Below are 12,474 nucleotides of genomic sequence, written 5' to 3' on the forward strand. Positions count from 1 at the left end.
GACCAGAATGGTTAATTCTGAAGGTGTGGTTATTTTATGACTTGTATCAGAATATGGAACTGGCTTTCGGAATGTAAGCTATCAGTTCTTTATTGTTTTCAGGATACTGTGTTGTTGTTAACCAAAACTCTATTTTTGGTTGAAATAGGTAGAACCTATTTATATAAGTCATATTGAACGCACCCTGATCTCGTAGAAAGTGGGAATGATTGAGTGATGGAGAAGTGGGGTAATGTGTAAGTGTCAGAGACCACGTTTCCACTATGAAGGAGACGAGTTATTTTACACCCACTACTTCTTGCCGCCACTAACTGCCCTTCTTTCTGAAACTTTCTTGTAATGGGCGTGTTGCACGTCGCACGCTGTAAACCTCCAGACAAATACCCTGATGAGCATCCCCCAGTTTGTGACATGTTTGATGTCTCGAGTGTTTTCGTGGAAAACGTGTAGCAGTTTGCTATGTGTGGCAAGTAAAAGTAAGAAGACTTGCCGCAGGAAGATGGCACGTGATGCTATTTAGGCTTGCCTTGGCTGGTGGCCTAAGACTTGCCACAGGCCTGTCAATTCAGTGGCGAATTTGGACGGCTGAGATTGTAACTCATGAGAAAGGGTGGCCATTGATTATGGCCACATTCTGTTGGCATCTTTTAATAGCATAGTGCAGCCATTGGCACATGGCAGTGACATGGTGGCATGGCCAAAGCTAGGATTTGGCGTCGTGGCCAAAATTAGGGCTTGGCGGCATGGCCAAGCTAGGATTTGGCACCGTGTCCAAAATTAGGTCTTGGCGGCATGGCCAAGCTAGAATTTGGCGTCGTGGCCAAAATTAGGGCTTGGCGGCAAGTCCAAGCTAGAATTTGACGCATATTGGTGTTAGACCAAAATATGGCTTTGACAACATTGGCTCCAGTTGCCATATCAAAATTAATGCCCTATGGAGTATTACTTGGTTTGGTTGGCATGGCAACCTTGGCTAAGTTAGGGTTTGGCCGAAACCCTAATTTACGCGTGTGGCATGTGACCGCGGCACGATGACGTTTTTTGTGCAAACGGTGCCATGGCCATGACAGAGGAATTATGGTCAAGCCAAAACGTGGGGATGGTCACAGGAGAAAGGGAGGCTATGAGTGGCCATATCATGGCGCTATTTTTAGGGTTTCCCGGTCCCACATGGCTCGTGGCATGTTTTGGGGCCCAAAGTGGCGTAATTTGGGCAACGACCACGTTCGACATGTTGTTGTGGTAAAGTGACACGTTTGGCATGTTTGGAATGCACGTTTAGTGCATTGACGCGACATGGCATGTTTGGCATGCTGCCACAAAGTGGCACGTTTGGCGCGGCGGAGTGGCATGTCGGCATGTCGTTCAGCTCATTGGCGCAACATGGCACGTTTGGCATGTTGGCGCGGTTTTTGGAAAGCCAATGGCTTTGTGACCGTTTGGCGCAGTTTGCCTCTTTTAACACTGTGGCAAGTTTGGAGCAACCTGATTGGTTAATATATAAGAGACGCCGGCCAAGCATGGGCATGGACACACTTATAGTGTGCGTGTGGCGGATTTAAAACGACCTGATTGGTCGATGGGAAACAGGGCCGGCAAGTATGGTCCCAACCAACGTGTGGAGGGTTTAAGGCGACCTGATTGGTCGACGGGGAAATAAGTCCGGTCGGGCAACATGGGATGTGGCCAATTGCAAATGGCGCCGGCTGGCCTAAGGCATGACCACACCTCCCTTTGTTGCTGCTCCTATTACGCAACTCTTTTTATTCCTTGTTTTCTGATTTTGGGTAGGATTTTGCACCTACTAATCCATGGCGGATTAATTGCTTAATTCTCCTAAGCTTAATTTTGACCAACGGGGTCTAATATATTGCACAAGGTGCAAAAACCCTAATTTTTGCAAATTAATCAGGGTAATTTTTGAATCTTGTGAATTATCACAAAATTGATTGAATTATATGTGTTGACACAGAGTTCTTTAAGTTTATTTCCATAGAGCAATATGCTTTCTGATTGAGTACTTTTATGCAAGGACCTTAACCTCGATACTTGGAAATCCGTGCTACTCTGCTGCGAGTGAATACAAATTGTCATGCTACGTCAATATTAAGGGTTCAACCGGAAAACATAGCATAGGAAAAATACTCGATAGGCTCTGGCATTGGTAAGTAATGCAGCTAGGATCTTATATACTCATTAGGCTCTATACTAGTGAACAATTCATCTAGGAGCTTGAGTTTCAATATAATGTGAAGAGAGACATAGGCACTCATCAAATTTTGATATATTCTCCAAATTCCCTGCGGAATATAGACATATCAATGTCTACTACATCTGATGCCGGGTCAGGTAGGTAGACTTTTATAGTTTTCGCCTTGTACTAAAAACCACCATCAACATTAAGTCCCCTTCTTAGCACGTAACAGTGGCATTGTTGCGGGGTAAGCATGAGATGGTGATAGTCAAGGATAACAAATCGAAAGGGCAGGACATGAAGAGGTTACCAGGAAAAAATCTGACTGACCTTTGGCAAGAGGCATGAACAATACGTGATCTTTGTGTCAACGCACCACTGGCTTGGACACAGAGTACTGGTGTTATAGAATGTTGGTGCTTGGCGTACCTTTGGCTTTGCTACGACACTGGTGCTTGGAATACTTCTGACTTGGCCACATGGTGTTGATGCTATGGAGCGTTACAAGTCTGAGTGGCTGGTGATCTTGGCACACTTCTAGTTAGGTCGTGGAGCGGCGATCTATGTACGCTGCTTGTTCGAGTATGGTGCATGAGTGTGATGCACCCAGTCATCTATTTCCGTTCATGGAGCAAGAAGGAATCCTTATTCTGTTCAAACTCTAGAAACTCTGTTTGTATGAAAGGGGGTATCGACTCTCTTCTGTTTTTGTTGCTCGTCCGGCTCCGTTCTTTTGTCTGCAGCGTCTGGCTCCTCTTCGTCATTTGTTAGCGGTGGTGGAGCGATCATTAACGGTAACAAAGAAATCTCCAATAGTTATAATCAGCAACAAGGTGAGCCAGGATAACTCATGGTAGGTGCTCTCTCCTATTTTGCGCATGTAGCCACCCAACAGTACCATCGATCTTCTCCAGAATGTGTAATAAGGTTCTGACTCCAGAAGTATGAGTATCTAACCTCTCCGGTGGATTTCAAAATTTACCAAATTCCATTGCACTCGTGGGATGGATGGATGAAATATATGTTCGACAATGATCATGTCATGGATAATCTTGGAGATTGTGGTTGCGTTGTTGGTCCATCCTTGACTTTAGGTTATTTGATGCCTGGACTTTCTGATTGCGATGATGATCCACTGTGGATGCTTGAATGGTCGAAATATTCTGGAGCCATTGGGTGAAATAGATGAGTTGAGAGGCGTTCCGTTGTCGATGTGCTGCTATCAAGCCTTCAAGGACTTCGTTCCAGGTGACATCCTTTGAACCATCTTCTGAATCTTGGACTATTGTATATAATAGGATGCGATGAGAAGTCCCCAGTTATACTTATGTTAGATTCGATGGCGTGGCCGAATAGGTGAATGTATCTCTCTGGCGTGATTTTGGAGTCTTTGATCCACGTGTACGGCTTCATGTTGAGAAATTCCTGCGGCTCGTAAAGCTTCGATAGTGATGATATTGAAATCAGAAATAACCTGGCTGAGGGAAGTGAAGGCATCCCATGCTGGTAGTCCCCATGTGTAATTATCCTGAGCCTATTTTCTCGCGGAAGATGTGCTTCTACTGCATTCACTGGTAAGGTGGTGACTGCGTTTAAACTTCTAAACCTGGAGGAGGATTCATTCCCCAAGTATAACCTACTTTAATTGCATCGCCTTGAATCCACGCCTATGGGATTTGATACAAGTTTATTGTACTCTCCTGGATGTGATGATGGGATGCTTGGAACATCACATGGACGAAAAATTCTGGATAACGAAGAGGTATAAGTGAGAGAGTTATGTCGTTAATCGTGGTTCCCTCTGTCTTTTCAAGAAAAATGTTTCAGCCGCGTCTGTGGAGTTATCTCATGAATGCTTGATTGTTGTCGGGGATGGGCCGCGATGAGCAGTCCCCAGTTGCACCTCTATTCGGTTACTGAAGTTTTTTTCTCTAAGTAGGCCTGAGATCCGTCGTGGGCCTCGTAAAGTGTTGCAGGCGCCTTCTAGACGGAGATGTGATGATATCCTTACATTACACCTTTGAAGAGTAGATGACCTTGTCGTGGTTATGACTTTTGGTTTTACCGTGTCTCCTGAGCTTTGACAGTGAAGGGATTCCGTGTAGAGCCTCAGTCCCCAAGTTTGGTTTACATGTTTCTATCTTGTATGGTCGGTGTGTTGACCATGATAAGGATATCATCTTGAATCCGTACTGGTGACTCCATTACTTCTTCCATGTGAAACTAAAATATGGAGAAGTATGGATTACCTTTGTAGTGGTTGTTGTTATGGTAAAGCTCTGGCTGGTATCAACAAACGAACATCAACAGTTCTTGGCAGCAAAAGATACTACATTGTCGTGGGAACCAAAATAGGTTGGCTTGAATTGCATGGGCGTCCATGGATGCAAAGGGATTGTCTGGATGCGTATGCGAGTAAACTATCCACGACCACGATCTCTGGCGAGATGGATCAAAAAGTGGCCACAACTACGAACCTTAGATGGGATCACGATCCTTGACAGGGAGGAGTGTGGCGGATACGGCACGATCCTTGGTAGGGAGGAGTGTGGCGGCTACGGCACGATCCTTGGCAGGGAGGAGTGGCGACTTCTGGAGAGAACGTTGAAGCGGAGCGGCTTTTGGAGCGAAACGTTGAAGCGGCCCTTGGAGCAAAACGTTGAAGCGGAGCGGCTTTTGGAACGAAACGTTGAGGTGGAGCGGCTCCTGGAGAGAAACTTTGAAGCGGAGTGGCTTCTGGAGCGAAACGTTGAAGAGGCTCCTTCTGAGTTGTGGCCATGTCCGTCTGAGTTTTGGCAAGAACTTCATGTCTCTCCATTAAATAGATAATGGTAATGGGAAGGTTGGTTTCCTATGGTTCCTCAAGTCTCTCGTCCTGACGAAGAAGTGGTGGCATCCATGGTGATGATTGGAGGCGTCATGCTCGAAGAAGTATTAGGAGTAGCGGCAGCTTTGGCTCTGGTAATAAGAGGTTTCGCGTCAGAGGGGATGCTTTCGGTGTTGGTGGTATAGGATGTAACACCATGGGACGTGTTGACTACGCTTTCAGATGGTACATTGGTGTTGGTCATTCCTTTTTTTTCTCTCGTCCGATACATACTATATTCGCTTAGGGGTCTCTCCACAAAACTGAATTTTCAGGTTGCAAATCAGAGTTTATTGTGTGACGCAATCCTAGGCGCGAGAAGTCACCGGTCATCCTTTATTATCTCTGCAGCTTCTCTATGTCGATCCGCGGCAAGGCGGAGAACCTCCAGTCCCCAGGCGTAATTCCCCTGAATCAATCTTTTCCTGGACAATGCGCTTCAAAGCGTCGCATTCGTTGGTAGGATGATGAATAAACCTGTAATAGTGGCAAAATATTGAATCTAGCATCTCATGATCAGTTGGTGGACGCCCTACCGGGGGTATTTGGACTACTCCCTCTCGTACCCAAAATTCTAGTAACTCTATAACTCTTCTGATAGGCAACGGGAAGCGTGGATATTTTGATTCTGGCTTCTCCAGCATCAGTAGTTGCTGTGGCGGGAATTCTTGTAGGCTTTGGCATGAAGCTTTCTTTGAGGGAGGAACTGACGCTTGATCGATCATTGATTCATGAGCGGACCGTTTACTTCTACCGTATTGCTGAAAGGTAATTTCACTTGAGAGGCCTGCGTCAGCGACGACGACACATGGTGGCTGAGCTGGATATTGTTCATTGGCGCAGTGTTCGTTTCCATAAGCGTCTTGGTAGATTTCCCCTCTTCAGGTGCTTCTCTTTTCAGCAAAGTAGTCGTGGTTGCGGACTGTTGGACAACTCTTTGAACTTTTGCGAGGGTTTGGAGATAAATATTTTCCAGCAAGGCTTCATAGGCAGGCTCTTTACCTTTGTCTTGCATATGTTGTGGCGCACCTTGAAAGTCTCCTCCCCCGGTCTTGTGAAATTTTCTTGGCTCTCTGTGTTCGCAGAATCCAATTGGCCGCTCTTTTGCTGCTCCTTTATGATGTGGCTACGTGCTCCGTCAACATCCTCATTGGTAGAGGCGCAAGATTTAGCCAAATATTTAACATACTTCGTATTACTCCTGAAATTTGTGGGATCCTTCGGATAAGCCTTTGCTGATTCTTCCCACAATCGGCTGATTATACTCTTCAAGATACGAAGCGTCTAGTTTTGCCGTCTGATAATATCGACTTGGCTGGCAACCATATCCTCTAGAATTTTTGTCATGTCTTCCATGGTAGTTGGCTTCCAACTATTCACTGCTTCTGCAAGGTTCGAATGAGCCGAATATATATGGAAAGAATCTTTGACTGAAATGGGTTTCAATTAACGATTGAATTGGGCCTAAGACCAATTGGGATGGAAATGAAATTGAGAATTGAATTTACAACCGAGAGATTTAATCTCCCACTGTGGTCGCCAGTTGTTTGTTAGTAAAAGTTTTTTCTGCTGGTTTTGGTAAATTTGGGTGTGTGGATGAGATACGAATTTAAACCTTAAAAAAATGCACTTCACGGGAGTACTTTAGATTCGAGAGATCAATCTGTACAATTCTGGCCTAAACCAAGAAATTGTTGTTCCAGTCTTGCTTCGGTCACAAAGTGAAGGAGAAGGGTTGGTCTTAGGGAGGGAAGCGAAGAAGGTGTTGAGACCAGAATGGTTAATTCTGAAGGTGTGGCTATTTTATGACTTGTATCAGAATATTGAACTGTCTTGCGGAATGTAAGCTATCAGTTCTTTATTGTTTCCTGGATACTGTGTTGTTGCTAACCAAAACTCTTTTTTTTGGTTGAAATAGGTAGAACCTATTTATACAAGTCATATTGAACGCACCCTGATCTCGTAGAAAGTGGGAATGATTGAGTGAGGGTAATGTGTAAATGCCAGAGACCATGTTCCCACTATGAAGGAGACGGGTTAGTTTACACCCACTACTTCTTGTCGCCACTAACTGCCCTGCCTTGTAATAGGCATGTCGCACGCCGCACGCTGTAAACCGCCAGACCAATACCCTGATGAGCATCGCCCAGTTTGTGACATGTTTGATGTCTCGAGTGTTTTCGTGGAATACGTGTAGCAGTTTGCTATGTGTGGCAAGTCAAATTCAGAAGACTTGCCGCATGAAGATAACACGTGATGTTATTTAGGCTTGCCTTGGCTGGTCGCCTAAGACTTGCCACAGGCCTGTCAATTCGGTGGAGAATTTGGACGGCTGAGATTGTAACTCATGAGAAAGGGTGGTCATTGATTATGGCCATATTCTGTTGGCATATTTTAATAGCATAGTGGAACCATTGGCACATGCCAGTGGCATGTCCAAAGCTAGGAATTGGTGTCCTGGACAAAATTAGGGCTTGGCGGCATGAACAAGTTAGGATTTGGCGTCGTGGCCAAAATTAGGGCTTGGCGGCATGGCCAAGCTAGAATTTGGCGGCGTGGCCAAAATTAGGGCTTGGCGGCATGTCCAAGCTAGAATTTGGCGCATATTGGTGTTAGACCCAAATATGGCTTTGGCAACATTGGCTCCAGTTGCCATATCAAACTTAATGCCCTAGGGAGAATTACTTGGCTTGGTTGGCGTGGAAACCTTAGCTAAGTTAGGGTTTGTCCGAAACCCTAATTTGCGCGTGTGGCATGTGACCGCGACACGGTGACGTTTTTTGTGCAAACGGGGCCATGGCCACGACAGAGGAATTATGGTGAAGCCAAAACGTGGGGATGGTCACAGGAGCAAGGGCGGCTATGAGTAGCCATATCATGGCGCTATTTTTAGGGTTTCACGGTCCCACATGGCTCGTGGCATATTGTGGGGCCCAACGTGGCGTAATTTGGGCCACGACCAAAGTTAAGGTTTCAACTAATGCCACTAAAGGAAATCGTGTTCTAGTTGGGAAACCTTGGCTAAACTATGCTATGGCGTTGGCCACGAGCAGAAAGTGGGTTAGCACGTAGGTACGCTATTTATGGCACGTTGGCACGTTCGACATGCTGCTGTGGAAAAGTGGCACGTTTGGCATGTTTGGCATGCACGTTTAGTGCATTGACGCGGCATGGCTTGTTTGGCATACTGCCACGAAGTAGCACGTTTGGCGCGGCGGAGTAGCATGTCGGCGTGTCGTTCAGCTCATTGGCGCAACATGGCACGTTTGGCAATGTTGGCGTGGTTTTTGGAAAACCAATGGCTTTGTGACCGTTTGGCGCAGTTTGCTTCTTTTAACACTGTGGCAAGTTTGGAGCAACCTGATTTGTTAATATATAAGAGAGGTCGGCCAAGCATGGGCGTAGACACAATTCTAGTGTGCGTGTGGCGGATTTAAAGCGACCTGATTGGTCGGGAAACATGGGGCGTGGCCAATTGCAAATGGCGTCGGATGGCCTAAGGCATGGCCACACCTCCATTTGTTGCTTCTCCTATTCTGTGGCTCTTTTTATTCCTTATTTTCTGATTTTGGGTAGGATTTTGCACCTACTAAGCCATGGCGGATTAATTGCTTAGTTCGCCTAAGCTTAATTTTGACCAACGGGGTCTAATATATTACACAAGGCGCAAAAACCTTAATTTTTGCAAATTAATCAGGGTAATTTTTCAATCTTGTGAATTATCACAAAATTGATTGAATTCTATATGTTGACACAAAGTTCTTTAAGTTTATTGCCAGAGAGCAGTATGCTTTCTGATTGAGTAATTTTATGCAAGGACCTTAACCTCGATACTTGGAAATCCGTGCTACTCTGCTGCGAGTGAACACAAATTGTCATGCCACATCAATATTAAGGGTTCATCCGAGGAACATAGCATAGGAAAAATACTCGGCAGGCTCCGGCATTAGTGAGTAATGCAGCTAGGAGCTTATATACTCATTAGGCTCTACACTAGTGAACAGTTCATCTAGGAGCTTGAGTTTCAATATAATGTAAAGAGAGACATAGGCACTCATCATATTTTGATATATTCTCCAAATTCCCTGCGGAATATAGACATATCAATGTCTACTACATCTGATGCCAGTTCAGGTAGATAGACTTTTACAGTTTTCGCCCTATACTAAAACCACCATCAACACACAGACACTGGAAGTTTTGTTAACGAGGAAAACGCAAATGCAGAAAAATCCCGGGACCTAGTCCATATTTGAACACCACACTGTATTAAGCCGCTACAGACACTAGCCTACTCCAAGTTAACTTCGGACTGGAATGTAGTTGAGCCCTAATCAATGTCACACTGATCAAGGTACAGTTGCGCTGCTTACATCTCTGAATCCTAGTAGGACTCTACGCGCTTGATTCCATTAGATGATATCACCCACAACTAAGAGTTTCTACGACCCGAAGTCGAAGACTTGATAACCAATCTTTCTCACACAGAAAAGTCTATTGAATAGATAAATCTGTCTGCCGCAGATATATCTATGAGTTTTGTTCTGTATTTTTATAAATCAAGGTGAACATAAACCAAATGATATACCGGACTTATATTCCCGAAGAACAACCTAGAAATATCAATCACATCACAATATTCTTAATCATATGGTAGCGAAACAAGATATTGTGGAATCATAACCGATGAGATGTTTGTGACTGAAAAAGCAGGGTCTAACAACCTCACTCAATGTTACTCTTAGCAATCTGTATGAACTAACTCTAATATACTTTTAAGATAATCAACTAGAAAGTGAGACTCAATCTTAATAAAAAGTATATCAAAGAGTTATGTCTCAATTTTTCGATTCAATCCTTACTCAAACAAATAGAAATCTGCGAGCCTGATTGAATAAAAGAGAAATAACTTGAACGGTACCAAAGACCAATGTTCAAGGATCAATCAATTTCAATCAACAACCAAAGGTTGGATTTACCAATTGATCGATTCAACGAACAACCTATGATATTTCAATTATATAACAAAATATAATGCGGAAAATAAATAGCACTGACGCCAGAAGTTTTGTTAATGAGGAAACCGCAAATGCATAAAAACCCCGGGACCTAGTCCATATTGAACACACATTGTATTAAGACGCTATAGACCCTAGCCTACTACAAACTAACTTCGTTCTGGACTGTAGTTGAACCCAAATCAATCTCACACTAATCCAAGGTAAAGTTGCACTCATTACGTCTTTGATCCCAGCAGGATACTACATACTTGATTCCCTTAGCTGATCTCACCCACAACTAAGAGTTGCTACGACCCAAAGTCGAAGACATTAATAAACAAATTTGTATCACACAGAAAAGTCTATAATAATAGATAAATTTGTCTCCCACAGAAATACCTACGAGTTTTGTTCCATCATTTGATAAATCAAGGTGAACATGAACCAATTGATATACCAGACTTATTGAAAATGTGGGGGTCTAACAACCACACCCAACAATTCGTGTGGCAATCTGAGAGGACTTACTCCAATACACTTTCTAGAGAATCAACCAGACAGTCAGACTCAATCTATAATAAAGTATATCAAAGAGTTTAATATCTCTAACTCTTAATTCAATCCGCAATCAGCAATTAGAAATCTGCGAGTCCGATTGGATACTTGAACGGCACCAAAGACCAATGTTCAAGTGTCAATAAATGTAAATCAAAGACCAAAGGTTGGATGTTCTAATTGATTGATCTTAATGCACAACCTGTGATATTTCAATTATATAACAAAATATAATGTGGAAAAGAAATAACACAGACACTAGAATTTTGTTAACGAGGAAACCACAAATGCAGAAAACCCAGGGACCTAGTCCAGTTTGAACACCACACTGTATTAAGCCGCTACAGACATTAGCCAATTAACTTCAGACTGGACTATAGTTGAACCCTAATAAATCTCACACTGATTCAAGGTAAAGTTGCGCTCCCTACGTCTCTAATCCCAGAAGGATACTATGCACTTGATTCCCTTAGCTGATCTCACCCACAACTAAGAGTTGCTACGACCCAAAGTCGAAGACTTGATAAACAAATCTGTATCACACATAAAAGTCTACAGGATTGAATAAAGTTGTCTCCCACAGAAATACCCAAGAGTTTTTGTTCCGTCTTTTGATAAATCAAGGTGAACATGAACCAATTGGTAAACCGGTCTTATATTCCCGAAGAACGGCCTAGTATTATCAACCACCTCACAATAAACTTAATCGACTAGCGAAACAAGTTATTGTGGAATCACAAACGATGAGACGAAGGTGTTTGTGACTACTTTTCTATCTTGCATATCAGAGATATAAATCTCAAGCAAATTTTACAATTGCACTCAATCACGATAGAAACAACAAGATCAGATCACGCAACTACAAAGAGAATATTTGGGTATGGATTCACAATCCCAATGAAGTCTTTAAGTCGTTAACCTACAGGGTCTCGAGAAGAAACCTAAGGTTAAAGGGGAATCGACTCTAGTTATGCAAATAGTAACACACAGGAGGTGTAGGGATTAGGTTTCCTAGTTGCTAGAGTTCTGCTTTATATAATTTTCAAATCAGGGTTTGCAGTCCAAGTTACCCTTGTAACAAAGCATTCAATATTCACCGTTAGATAAAAAACATGATTCGACCAAGCTAATATCTTTCAACCATTAGATCGAACTTAGCTTGTTACACACAAATGAAATGTACCCTCATTTAGGTTTATGTAACCGTACCCAAACGTGTACACCATGTTGGTTCACAAATAGTAAACCGAGGTTATCCATATGATTACTCTCATATCAACCTTATTCATCTTAACCATAACTAGTTCAAATAACTCAAATGAAACTAGTTAAAGAGTTGTTCAATTGCTATATTCTCATAGATTTATACAAGAACACAATTGAAGCAAAATCGGTTTGATTCACTCGAATCCACGGTTTGCAAAGATTGCATTCCTTATAAAATGTACACTATCGATTTTAGAAAGTAACCACTTAAGTACGCGTACTTAACTAACCGATTTTTTGAGTTTGGTTTTTCAAAACTCAGCAGAAATTCACGGACGTGAACTTTCCGCCAGTATTCTTACTTAGGTAACTGAATGAGTTGGTTTTGAAATTCCAACATCAGCAGAAATTCACGGACGTGAACTTCCGCCAGTATGTGTACGGGTACGCATACTTATCCATTCTCCTTCAACCATTTTGTATACACACAAGTATGCATACTTTAGGTTCCCGGTTTTGGACTTATACACAAATATGAAAACACACTCTATGCTTGTATCCAAAGAAGGTTACACGATTCTAAACTCTTTATTTCAATCATTGAAACATTCTTCGATACTGACAATAGACGTTTTCACATACTATTAGCATCA

Source organism: Papaver somniferum, chromosome 6 (genome assembly GCF_003573695.1).
Source record: "Papaver somniferum cultivar HN1 chromosome 6, ASM357369v1, whole genome shotgun sequence".
NCBI lineage: Eukaryota > Viridiplantae > Streptophyta > Magnoliopsida > Ranunculales > Papaveraceae > Papaver > Papaver somniferum.